The sequence below is a fragment of the Rhamphochromis sp. 'chilingali' genome, assembly GCF_963969265.1.
Source record: "Rhamphochromis sp. 'chilingali' genome assembly, chromosome: 2".
Taxonomy (NCBI): domain Eukaryota; kingdom Metazoa; phylum Chordata; class Actinopteri; order Cichliformes; family Cichlidae; genus Rhamphochromis; species Rhamphochromis sp. 'chilingali'.
Genome location: NC_137930.1, coordinates 64,937,022 through 64,950,683, shown reverse-complemented (window position 1 = coordinate 64,950,683; position 13,662 = coordinate 64,937,022). Strand labels below are relative to the sequence as shown.

Sequence of the window (13,662 nt, the reverse complement as noted above, 5' to 3'; positions counted from 1 at the left end):
TTAATTTGTTTATCTCAGCAGCAATGCTGCTGTTCTCCTTAAGGAGATATTCTTCCTTTTCCTGAAAGTCACAGTGCATCATTTGAACGGCTTTAACCTGTTCCTGCAATTTAGCCTCCAGAGATTCCACCTGTGACTGTTTGTCATCCAGAGCCTGTCTCACCCGACGCTGAAGAGTACAGATTTCTTTTTTCAGCTCAACTATCTGTTCAGTCTTGTGATCTATTTCTCTATTCTGTTTTTCTATTATCTCTTCTTTTTTTGATATTTTATGGTGAGCTTCTCCCACTTGGTGCTCAAGTCTCACTAACGCTTCCTTGAGATGTGCGTTCTCTTTCTTCTGTTCATTTCTCTCCCTTTCAATCTGAGACAACTCAGCAACAATGTTGCTGTTCTGCTCAAGCAGAGATGCTTCCTTTTCCTGAAATTCATGGAGCATCATCCGAAAGGTTCTAACCTCTGCTTGCAAATTTTTATTCTCTGCAACAATTAGAGCTTGGATGTTATCTGACTGTTGAGTCACTTCTTCAAGCTCAACCATGCTTTCCCTAAAGTGGACATTCCTGTCATGCACATCTGTACTCATTTGTTCACGCTCATTTTTAAAGCGATAGTAATTCTTTTTGTAATATTTCTTTTCGCGCTTTAGGGTGCTTAACTCCAACTGGAGTTCTTGTATTTTCATTTGAAGGTCCCTAGGCTCCGATATTTCTCTCTCCACTAACCCACATAGTTCGATTGATTCCGCTGGAATCGCTCTGTCAGACTGTGAATTATTGACTATTTCTCGTGACATTTCTTTAAAAGCTTAATGCAACGTGTCGAAAGAAAAATACGTGTGCTTAATTATTTAACTTTAAAATAGTCCCTTTCTGAAAGGTTTCTGGTTTGCTAAACACAACTCGCTGTTTCTGAAAATGTTCCAAGTAAAACTGTGTTTGCAACGGTGAAGAGGGGGTATTTATAGACTTTCGTGGCTGCGAATTTGACGTCAGCGCTCTTTGAGCCTTTGATCCTTTGATTCTTTGGAACGTGATGTCACAGCAGGGGGCGTGGCCAGGATTTTTGGTCGAGGCGTCACATTAGCAGGCCAAGCAAATGTTTGCTGTATGGTCGGTCATATAGGGCTTCGGAGCGTGATGTCACGGGGGTGGGCGTGGAAAGGATTTTGGCCCGATTCACCATTTTGGGGGTCTAAGCTAGGAGCGATAGCATAGCCATGGTTCGTACTTGCTGTGTGCTCGGCTGCAATGTTCGATCTTACGACCGGCACGGGAATAAGGTTGGATTGTCTTTTTATGCTTTCCCAACCTGGAAGCGACATGAGGCAGCTCGTGTATCGATGTTACCAAACGAAGGCGTCTAGCCTGGATAGCAGCTGTGAGATGAGCTGACGTGCAGCTCTCTTCCATCTCCAAATATCTGTTGGTGCTCCAGACATTTTCATTCCGGTAAGTTCTAAATATGTTCATATCTCTCTTTATAGCCTATTAGTTTCATTTTCGATGCGCTCTGAGCTCATAGCAAATTAGAACAAACATCCTACTGAGTGATTTTGCAGAACTACCGTCTATTTATAGAGTTGCTAATTATTTGGCATTATTGCAGCAAACCAGCCGATGAAATGGATGAAACATCATGACTGGTTTCCAGCGCTACACGAGGGACCTGCTTCAAACAAACCACCATGCCAATCAGATTACTTCTTCCATGTGAGGGTGAAGAGGTGACCCTTCTGGATAAGATGGTGAAGGTTTGCTGCGTTTGGTGAATAGTGTGATAATAAAACCAGAGAAGAATGAAACCTGCTCCTGTTAAATGTTCTTAAGTCTTGTGCTGTTATTTTTTCAAAAGATACAGTAAATAAAGTAATGTTAGTAGTGGGTGATATCATGTAAACACTCATGATTTGGTGTAAACATTTTGTCATTTGTAAACTGTAAATGACATGGATTCTACACTGTTACTGATGTGATGTTCTATAAAGTGGTTTTAATAAAAAAAAAAAAAAAGGCAAAATAATTTAGTTTCTTTATTCAACTTTTGAACAGTGGGACTCAGTCAGTACATATTCAGTAAATGCAAATTATTTACACAGCAGTGCACTACAGGCATACATCTAGACCCCTAGATAAAACATGATGGCATTATAGCAGTGACAACTCCTCCACAGTAGCAGGTGGGGTTTTCTTTTTTGAGGACGGCTCCTTTTACCTGTCACTACAGATGGTCTGTTTATGTTTTGATCAAGAGCCTTTTTTGGGCAGCTGAAGAGAAGTCGTCTATCTTATGGCCAACCTCTGGGTGTATCTTGGTATTATTACCAGGCAAAACCCAGTATGCAGGTTCATCTGTAACGGTCCTTGTGCCACGGATCAACACTGTTCCGTCTACTTTAGACAGAAGAGCAGCGACGTGGGTGCAGGTCTCTGCGACTCCGGCCATACAGGTGCAGCGGGCGGCTTCAACCTTCCCTGTGATGCTCACAGTGACCCATGGCTGCAATGCTGGTTCATTCAGTCTTAGAGTGCAGCACCTGAAACACACACAGACAAAGTTCATTTAAAGACAAGAACTATGAGCCAAGGCCGACACAAATGTGTTTAATCTACTTTATCATAAATGTAACAAAGTGTCAAGAAAGTTAGCACATACATGTAATTTTTCATTTCTTTATGTGTCCATCTATAGAACGCTGCATGTTATAGTCTAAATCTGTCTGTTCTGTCAGAAACCTGCCTGCAGAAAATGAACCTAAAGTATGTAATGCAAGGATGTCATCACTTTAGAGATGGAGAAAGCATAAAGTGACAATTATGAATCACTTAATATGTTAAGGAGATTCTGCAGGTCATTAATCAAAGTATAAAACTAAAATAAAATGTATTTTTAGTGACACAAGATACAAATATGGAAGCAAGATGTATAATTAGAATTATTTATAATAAACATTAATAAATCATTGCAATTTCTTTAACCATAGAGAATAACTAAATCCTTCAGGACAGTGTCTCATCAATGCACTGAACTCACTATGTTATCCACCTAACAGTCTCCACATGTTCTCACTGTAATTTCCCCTCATGAATGAATTTATGCTGCAGTAATCGGAATGTTTGCAGGGAAATCAAACGCATTTCACTCGCTGTACTCGAGCTGACTTACCTTTGATTGAATGACGACTTGTACGCGCTGACTCCACAGATAAGGTATGAAATATATCAGGCTACGTCAATAGCGGTTGGTCTTCAGGGTTTCTACTCCACGGCCGTATTTCATACGGGTCCACATTTCCAATGCACGCTATTTTCTGCAAGTACCGCCGCTTCGCCTCTGGACGCAATCGGTCTCTATACAGTCCATTCTCTTTTAAGCTGCTTTTAAGCATCTTGTAATCGTCGTTCCAACACAGTGTGTTTGATTTGATTCGTAGACCCCGAAAATGCCGCCGCGCTCCCACAATGCATTGCGGCGTGACGTCAACTCCGAAGCCCTATTATTCGTATGGTACAGTACGGAGCCCCGCAAGGGACATGGGAGAAAAAAATGAGAAGAACTTTTGCGAGCGCTCGCAAAAGTTACTCGGGATCTTGCAAAAGTTTTGCGAGCGTCCGCAAAAGATCCTGCTACTTTTTGATGGCGGTTCTGTTGAAGGGTGCGGTACGGTACGGAGCAGAAATGGAGGAGGATTTAGAACATTTCCTGCGGTCAAGAGAGGTCCCACAAGAGGACATCATACACATGCATCAAGACAAAGTACGTATAAAATTCCGTAAGTCAAAGAACAAGACAGCATAAAACACCGGGGTTGAGAAGGCGAGTAACTTGTTGAAAAACACTTGTTGTATATGCAAGCCTTTAATGTTAACTCTTGTAAATATGTTCAGGTTAATTAACATAACTGGTTAAGTGCACATATGTTTTGAAATTTCATAAAGTTATCTGGCTGTGCCGTTACCATGGTAACGTGGACGCCACTGTAATACATCCTTTTACTCTTGTAAGTGAGACATGTAGGCTGAAAATAAAGAGGTGTATCTTTTTTCAATGTCTTAAAATCTATTGACATATTTTGTAGACTTTTTAAGAACATTCATGATTTTTAATAGGCTAAGGTAAAAGATTGAAGAAGAGTCTCATGAACTTGAAGGGTTAATGTGTCTGCTGTCAATTACTGCAGTACTTGCACAAATAAATTTCAAACATATTCAGAACATTGATATTTTAGAATCTGTATAATTCATTTACATTTCTTATGGAAAGTGCATGTTTTTTCTTGTACCCAGGACCATGGACTGAATATCATCGCACAAGGTTTGCCTTTAGATTCAAGCAACCAACTTTCCCCATCAAATTCAGGAGATCCACAGAGCCCCCTACGTGTATCAATTGGCAGGATAAAGGTTGTTGATGATCTTTTGACTGTATTTATGGACAGTAGCATAATGAATGTGACTTTAAAGTTGAACTTTGTAAATGAAAATGCTGTTGATGACGCTGGGGTGTCAAGGGAGGTTTACACTGCATTTTGGGAGCAATTTTTGGAACAGTGTGAAGGTGAAACTGAACGAGTTCCAAGGCTGAGGCCAGACTTTTGTGAGGCTAAAAGGCAAGCAGTTGGGCAGATATGGGTGAAAAGGCTTACTAGATCATGGTGTCTTTCCTGTGAGGCTGTCAAAAGGCATCAGTTGATGTAGACATTCTGATTACCGTACATCGTTTCTCAACTATCTCCCTCCTGTTGAGAGATCAGCTGTTGAGAAAGTTCTAAAAGGCACATTGGATGAAAATGATGAAGAGGACCTGCTTCACCTTTTCTACAAGGATGGGTTCCCACTTCCCATCACCTAAGAACAACATGCATCCTGCCATTGAAACAATGGCTCATAAGGCCATTCTCCAAGAGCCAAAGTATATAATGGATTGCTTCTCCACACCCATGGCACGTCTGCAGCTGAAACTGTCAGACAAGGAAAGTGTGTTGTCTCTGTATGAGACAAAGAAGGCCACAGGCAAAAGAGTAGTGCAGCTATTTGAAACAACAAAATTGATACTGTCTCAGGGAGAACAGACAACCTTTAACCATCTTCAGCGTTATGTCAAAAACACTGATGAACCAAAGCTGAAAAAATCCTGCACTTCTGCACAGGATCTTCTGTGATCTGTGTTGACAAAATTTGTGTGTGCTTTAATGCTGAAACTGGGCTCAACAGAAGGCCTGTTGCTCATACCTGTGGAGCTACCCTTGAAGTGCCATTTACTTACAGTTCTTATCCTGAATTTTGTACCGGGTTCGACAATGTCCTTTCCAGCAATTACTTTGAAATGGACATCATTTGAACTTGATGTGTGTACTAATGGTTACAGCTGTAATTGTTATATGTATGATTATCCTTGAGTTCATAAATTCTGTCTTTTTTTTTTATTTATCATTGAAGCATTTCATACATTCAGCCGTATAGTGAGCAGTCATCAATTTAATTTTCCGATGGTTTAGTTGTATGTTACCTCAGATTTCACAAGGACTTTTCATTGTTTAAAATGCTTTGAAAATGACTTTTCCTCTGCTAATGTGTTTCCTCTTTTTTGATAAATGAGTGCAAATAAAAGCAGCTCCAGTTATTCAGATATTTTAAGATAAAATAAATGTTTTAACTGTTCTCAATTTTCTTCCATGGTCCATATTTTTTAGTCCATCCATCTCTTAAACGTTAATGTTGATTCAGAACAAAACCCTTACTTTAGCTTGATGCTGAGAAACTGAACTTTTTAACATGGGGTTCTATGAGGGCTGGCTGGCTTTTGAATCCAGCACACCAGAGCCTGACCAGAAACTGGTCGCTCCTGATATGGGCGTCACTTATGGCTGCCGTAATAGCATTTGAGCTTCTGATGAGGTCATGCATGAGGCGTTTTCATAATAAGACACGAAACGAATGCTGAATAAAATTTGAAATGTTTCTGCTGAGCTATTTAACAAGTCAGCAGCGCCGCTGTGTGGCCAAATGAGCGTACTGCATCAAAAATCAAACGAGACGCTGAAAATGAGAGACGTGGATAGTTTTCCATTGTTTCTAATGCAGGACGCTTCGCACAGCATCACGCACACAGACAAAATTCTTTTAAAATAAATTATGTTAAAACGTTGAATTATGTTAATCAATGATGCGACAAAGTAAAAATACTCCATTACTGTACTCATGTAGAGTTACAGTATTCGAGAATTCTCCTGAGAGCTTTGGTTTTACACCAAACATCTGAAGTCAAACGTCTCCACTGCAGTGCCTTGCGGTCAGCAGCGGATCAATTCCCATGACAAAGTGGTCAAGATTCTACAGAGCATCCTGGTATTACCTCACCCTGTGAGGATTTTAATATGTCAGATTATATTCTTTTTTTTTTTATACATTTGTCAACAGAACACAAGTTTCCACTGAAATCACAGAAAACATACCTGACAGAATCCTTTGGTTGTTCCATATCCACCTGCACAGGAAACACCGGCAGGAAGACCAGGCCAGTGTTTCTTACAGACCTTTGGTTCAATGGCAGACACGTCCACCACCGTCGGCTCATCAACAGGTTCGCCATCAGTTTCAGTTTTTCCCCATCCAGCCACCTGACACACTTGATTTTCTTTTAGGTTTATTTCAGCACGTGGAGGCTGAATTGTTTGTACTCTGTGAACTAATCGAACGTTCACACACAACTGGAGACACAACATGAAGTAAAAAATAGAAACACATTTTCATGTAAAAACTCTTTTAAAAATATAATTATTCTACAAATACATCACATGAAACTGATGCTGCTTTCAATGATGTCATTAGCATGTTCAGTGTTTTTGTATCCTTCATGGATTTCATTTTCTCTCAATCTTTACTTTGGGATGATCAGTGTGTGCGGTCACTGTGTGAGTAATCATTGAGAGGGAATTAAAAATGTCAACAATTTTAAACTGATATCTTTATTTCTCATTAGGCAATCGTCACAAGCAGGTTAATGTCAGCATTGCTGTAACCAACGGCTGTCAGAAGTCAAAGGTCATTTTTATTTGATGCTATTGCACTTAATTGTGTTTTATTTTCCCTCGAAATAACATCTGCCTTATCAATAACTTAGAGTGATCTGATCAATAAACACAAGTTTGAAAAAGTTTGTTTTTGGATGAACTTCATGAACAGGAAATCTAACTCACAACCGGTCACAGTGTGCAGCAGTGAGCACAAAGTCTTCAGTGATGAGGAATTCTCCACAGACATGTTGACCCTTGTTATTCTGAACTGATCCCATGTAGGGTATCGAGTTGTCCAGAGCTTTTGTTCCATGAAAAATTCCTGTTGAAAACTCTGGTAAATAAAAAAAAAGAAGATGATAAAGTTAGTGTGCCGTTTACAGCCGTAAGATAAATCAGGTATATTTGATGTTCACACTGATGCCTTGTAGACATGGTAGAAAACAAAGAAGAAACTTGTGAAGACAGTGCATGGTGCCAGCAGGACACTCAAACTGTCCTTTACTCAGTAGAAAGACTTTTATACATCACGCGTCTTAGTTTGAAGGCTGGTCTATCGTTATCATCTCGACTTCCTGTCATGCCAACCTCTCTGCAGTGCAGGTTTGATTTACCATTATCTAATGTCAAAAGGGGGGTGGTGCGTTACAAGGCAGCAAGAGAGACAGAAAGGCAGGAGAGTTCAGGTAAGAGTTGGATTTTAAATAGAGTGCGGGCAGGCAGAGATGAGGATCCAAATGCAGGACTCAAACACAGAATTGTAACTCAAAACCTCAGCTTTATTGCTGGAGAAATTAAAACATGAACTGAACAAGGGTAGTGAACACGAAAATATTGACCACAGTATAAAACACACATCCGATGGTACGATGCGGCACTGAGCAAGGGCAAACACAGGGCTAATATACACAGGGAAGTAATCAGGGAATGGAAAACAGGAAACAGGAAAACAATACACACTAAACTAACACTAAACTAAGACACGGACTGGACAGAGAGAGACAGACTAGACACTGAACTAAACCAGCAAAAAACATGAGAACACAAAACCTAAGAACTAATCCCTAAACAAGAATAACTAAAACATAGATTAATAATCATCATCATCATCATCATAACCAACAAAAGCACCACAAGAGAATAAGAAAACAATCCATAATGCAAAAACACACCAAAACATAACAACTCAAAATACTGGCTCAAACTGACCCAGAACCGTGACAGGTAAGGAGATGTCATTTCAGGACTTAAACCAGACTCTAAGAAATTGCTGTGTCTAATTTTGCGATGCTGCGAGTAACAAACTGGGTTCCGTCTGGAGGTTGAAGAGGAACTCTCCCTCGCCAGGCCGACAGCCGTCTGTGCCACAGTTTATCTCATCTCAGTTTATCTCATGGAGTGCAGGGCTAAATTTAAAATTATTAGATATTTAAGACAATGTATATATTCTTCTATGACAAAAAATACAAGTGTTCATTTAAGCAAATAAACAGAGCCGTAAGAGATGTTTTTCAGAAATTGTTGTCTTTATTTTGATTTGCAACTAACAAATTTTTTAAAAATTTGTAGTTTTTGTCGTGCTCTCTATTATGTGAACCCCTCACCTAATTTGTTGTGTTTTTTAACAAATTAAACCCCAACAATCAAATGATCCCCTGTGAGCAAGCACTAGGCACAGTGGAAAGGAAAAACTCCCTTTAAACAGGAAGAAACCTTTGACAGAACCAGGCTCAGGAAGGGGCAGCCATCTGTCGCGACTGGTTGGGGGGTGAGAGGCAAAAGAAAAGAAAAATGAGAGCACAAGTTAGCTAAATGTTGCGCACGTTGTCTAACATGAACAACGTATGGTTTTCTGGACTGTGGATGAAAAGCAGTCCATCATTACTAGTCTTTAAAAGGGACCTAATCCATCACCAAGGTGGCAATATGGCTCAAGGAGGCCATAGACAGAGTTAAATAGGCAATCACTGTTAAGCATTGAAAAGCCCCAGTAAGCTGCAGGTATAATAAGGCCTACTGCGGCAACACCTAAACCTATTTTAAGTAGGCGTTTGGCACCATGACGCCATGAACCACTAGTCGGAGCCACGTCAGGAGATGGTTCTGAGACAGGACAATCAAGCTCTTCAGGTTGAAGACCAAGATTCTCCTGTGTCGGGACCACATCAGGAGGTGGTTCCGAGGCAGGGAAACCTCCAGCAGAACCAGGCTCAGGAGGGGACAGTCAACTGCTGGGACTGGTTGGGGGGGGAGGGTGAAAAAAGAAAAAAGATGAAGAAGGTGGAGAATATGTGTTAGGGGGGACAGGAGAGGTGAAAAGTAAGATGGATCACAGGTGGAGGAGGACGAGGCTAAATCATCTGAATAAGCGGCAGAACCAGCCTTTTTTCTTCTTTTTCAGGTATTTTTCCATGAGCTCGTTCTCCAGGATAAGGGTTCTCAATTGATCATTTGTTTCTGCATTCTGCTGCTCGAATTGCTGGCATCTTTGCTCCATTTCTTTTAAAGTTTCTTGTTTTTTTCTAAGCTTTTCTGTCAGGTCTTCATGTATTTTCTCTTGTTGTTGCTTTTGTGCCTGCATTTCAATTATTTGGCTCTTCAAGTCATTGGACTTCAACAACATCTCCTTAATGACCGCTGAGTGTTTCCTCTTCATTCCATCAATCCTACGCTGCATCTTTGAACATCGTTTTTCCAGTATTTCCTTTTCTCTTTGCAGTTCAGGTGTTTCATTACAAAATTCTAGCAATTCTAGATTCCTTCTCTCAAGGTCCCGGAGAATACGTTTTTCTTTGTTCTGTTGCTTTTTTTCTTCAAGAAGCTTTTTCTTTTTGCACTTTGTTTTACCAAACCTGACTATCAGATCGTTGTACAATTTCTGTGTGGCTTTGAGTTTGTCCTGCATTTGTATTTCCTTTTCTCTTTGCAGTTTAAGTGTTTCGTCATATTCTTTATTATAAAATTCTTGCAATTCTAGATGCCTTCTCTCAAAGTCCTGGATAATACGTTTTTCTTCTTCCTGTTGCTTTTTTTCTTCAAGAAGCTCTTCATTTTTGCACTTTGTTACACCAAACCTGACTATCAGATCGTTGTACAAGTTCTGCATGGCTTTGAGTTCGTCCTGCATTTGTATTTCCTGTTCAGTCTTCTGTTGGTGGATTTTTTCAATTGTTTTCTCCGCTTCATTGAGCTTTCCTCGAAGCACCTGATTCTGTTTCTCAATGTTTTGGAGATCCCACTGTATCTCCTCAATATTAGCTTTCTTTCGTTGAAGCTGGGCAGATGTTTCTTTTAATTCAGCACTCTGTGTTCCTGATGAAAGAAAACGAGAAAAGATCTTCTCTCGTCCTTCATCAAACTTCACTCCCGAGCCCTCATTGATCATTTCTATATCAGGCTGGCGTTGCTGTTTTTCTTCCAGGTCTTTATTTCGTGCTTCCAGTTGTCTGCACTTTTCCTCTAGTTGAAGCTTCTCTTCTTCAATTTGTTTAATTTTGTAATGTAGGTCAGATTTTTCCTTCTGACTTTCATGTAATGCTCTTTGGACTGATAAGACACCATCCGTGGTCATTTCTCCTGGAGAGATTGGCCGGCCAGAACACAAAGGACAGGCAGCATAATCTTTTTGTGTTTGTTGGCGTTTTTGTGGAAGCATGTTGGAGCCTGTGCACAGTGACTCTGAAAAGGCTTAGAAATATTTCCAAATGTATCTCTGGTCGAACGTTTGAAGGCTGTGAACAAACTGATTTTAAAATTGCTGCTTCTGATCCCTATTTATAGACTTTCGTGGCTGCGAATTTGACGTCAGCGCTCTTTGAGCCTTTGATCCTTTGTTCGATCACAGGATCACAGGATCACATGACAGCTGTGCGTAATTCTGCGCATGCTCAGAGAATACACATTGAGATGCACGGTTTTGTTTTGTTTTGAATTTTTTTAAATACCCTGAAAACAGTGTTGCCAACTTAGCGATTTTGTCGCTATATTTAGAGAGTTTTCAAACCCCCCTTAGCGTCGTTTTTTTTTTTTTTCTAAAAAGCGACTAGCGACAAATCTGGCGACTTTTTCTGGTGTTATTGGAGGCTTATTTATGACGACTTTTGACGTGAAAGCGCTTGTTGCTCTTACTATCAACAAGCAGCGGGTGCTGCCGTGGGCACATCGCTCGTGCCAAAGCGCTCACAGGCGTAGGATAGTCCTCCTCCAGCCGCTATCAGGGCAGGAGATGTTCACGTGCGTCCAAACTGCAAATGAATCGCGCACGAGCAAAGCCGCCGCTCCCGCACTGACTGTAACGCAGTCAATTCTTCTTTTACTGTTATGCTGTTTTGTGGATCACAAGGTTTAAAACTACTTGTAAACACACACACAGTAACTCCACCCTAACCTGCAGCTGCAGCGCAAATAACAACGAAAATTGTTTGTAAACGTGTCCTGGAGTTTACAGGTGCAGACAGTGCAACAGCTTCCAGGTCATTTAGGCTACGTTCACACTGCAGGTCTTAATGCTCAATTCCGATTTTTTGATCAAATCCGATTTTTTTGTCTCCTCGTTCACACTACAAATAAAATGCGACAGCAAACGCGCTCTAGTGTGAACGCTCAAAGCGGCCCGCATGCGCAAAAGAAGATGTCATACACAACGCGCTCTGTTTAGACCAAGAACAAACAGTATTGTTTGACTGATGGCCGTTAATATAAAGACTTCGGACTTTACGTTTCCCAATTTTTGCTTTAAGTTATTTTGTTATTTACATAATAATGTAAATAACCTAATAATGATCCTTATTGCTGTTTAAGAGAGGAGCGGTGCTTCAAAGGATAGCTGCAGATTTCTGTCAGAATCTGCAGATTATACAGTACAAATAAAATGTTTACGTTGTCTTCCCATTCCCATGACAAAGTGGTCAAGATTCTACAGAGCATCCTGGTATTACCTCACCCTGTGAGGATTTTAATATGTCAGATTATATTCTTTTTTTTTTTTTATACATTTGTCAACAGAACACAAGTTTCCACTGAAATCACAGAAAACATACCTGACAGAATCCTTTGGTTGTTCCATATCCACCTGCACAGGAAACACCGGCAGGAAGACCAGGCCAGTGTTTCTTACAGACCTTTGGTTCAATGGCAGACACGTCCACCACCGTCGGCTCATCAACAGGTTCGCCATCAGTTTCAGTTTTTCCCCATCCAGCCACCTGACACACTTGATTTTCTTTTAGGTTTATTTCAGCACGTGGAGGCTGAATTGTTTGTACTCTGTGAACTAATCGAACGTTCACACACAACTGGAGACACAACATGAAGTAAAAAATAGAAACACATTTTCATGTAAAAACTCTTTTAAAAATATAATTATTCTACAAATACATCACATGAAACTGATGCTGCTTTCAATGATGTCATTAGCATGTTCAGTGTTTTTGTATCCTTCATGGATTTCATTTTCTCTCAATCTTTACTTTGGGATGATCAGTGTGTGCGGTCACTGTGTGAGTAATCATTGAGAGGGAATTAAAAATGTCAACAATTTTAAACTGATATCTTTATTTCTCATTAGGCAATCGTCACAAGCAGGTTAATGTCAGCATTGCTGTAACCAACGGCTGTCAGAAGTCAAAGGTAATTTTTATTTGATGCTATTGCACTTAATTGTGTTTTATTTTCCCTCGAAATAACATCTGCCTTATCAATAACTTAGAGTGATCTGATCAATAAACACAAGTTTGAAAAAGTTTGTTTTTGGATGAACTTCATGAACAGGAAATCTAACTCACAACCGGTCACAGTGTGCAGCAGTGAGCACAAAGTCTTCAGTGATGAGGAATTCTCCACAGACATGTTGACCCTTGTTATTCTGAACTGATCCCATGTAGGGTATCGAGTTGTCCAGAGCTTTTGTTCCATGAAAAATTCCTGTTGAAAACTCTGGTAAATAAAAAAAAAGAAGATGATAAAGTTAGTGTGCCGTTTACAGCCGTAAGATAAATCAGGTATATTTGATGTTCACACTGATGCCTTGTAGACATGGTAGAAAACAAAGAAGAAACTTGTGAAGACAGTGCATGGTGCCAGCAGGACACTCAAACTGTCCTTTACTCAGTAGAAAGACTTTTATACATCACGCGTCTTAGTTTGAAGGCTGGTCTATCGTTATCATCTCGACTTCCTGTCATGCCAACCTCTCTGCAGTGCAGGTTTGATTTACCATTATCTAATGTCAAAAGGGGGATGGTGCGTTACAAGGCAGCAAGAGAGACAGAAAGGCAGGAGAGTTCAGGTAAGAGTTGGATTTTAAATAGAGTGCGGGCAGGCAGAGATGAGGATCCAAATGCAGGACTCAAACACAGAATTGTAACTCAAAACCTCAGCTTTATTGCTGGAGAAATTAAAACATGAACTGAACAAGGGTAGTGAACACGAAAATATTGACCACAGTATAAAACACACATCTGATGGTACGATGCGGCACTGAGCAAGGGCAAACACAGGGCTAATATACACAGGGAAGTAATCAGGGAATGGAAAACAGGAAACAGGAAAACAATACACACTAAACTAACACTAAACTAAGACACGGACTGGACAGAGAGAGACAGACTAGACACTGAACTAAACCAGCAAAAAACATGAGAACACAA

The 13,662-nt window shown here is 40.3% G+C and overlaps 2 long non-coding RNA genes across 2 annotated transcripts; one reads left to right on the top strand and one right to left on the bottom strand.

The window, feature by feature from the left end:
* Nucleotides 1–2,350: 2,350 nt before the first annotated feature.
* LOC308384277 lies at nt 2,351–3,479 on the bottom strand. The gene is made up of 2 exons (XR_013969292.1): nt 3,166–3,479; nt 2,351–2,536 (listed from the first exon to the last, which is right to left on the bottom strand). It is a non-coding gene; the product is annotated as an uncharacterized lncRNA (long non-coding RNA).
* Nucleotides 3,480–3,525: 46 nt separating this feature from the next.
* On the top strand, nt 3,526–5,665 carry LOC308384274. The gene is made up of 2 exons (XR_013969291.1): nt 3,526–3,756; nt 4,287–5,665. It is a non-coding gene; the product is annotated as an uncharacterized lncRNA (long non-coding RNA).
* Nucleotides 5,666–13,662: the final 7,997 nt, after the last annotated feature.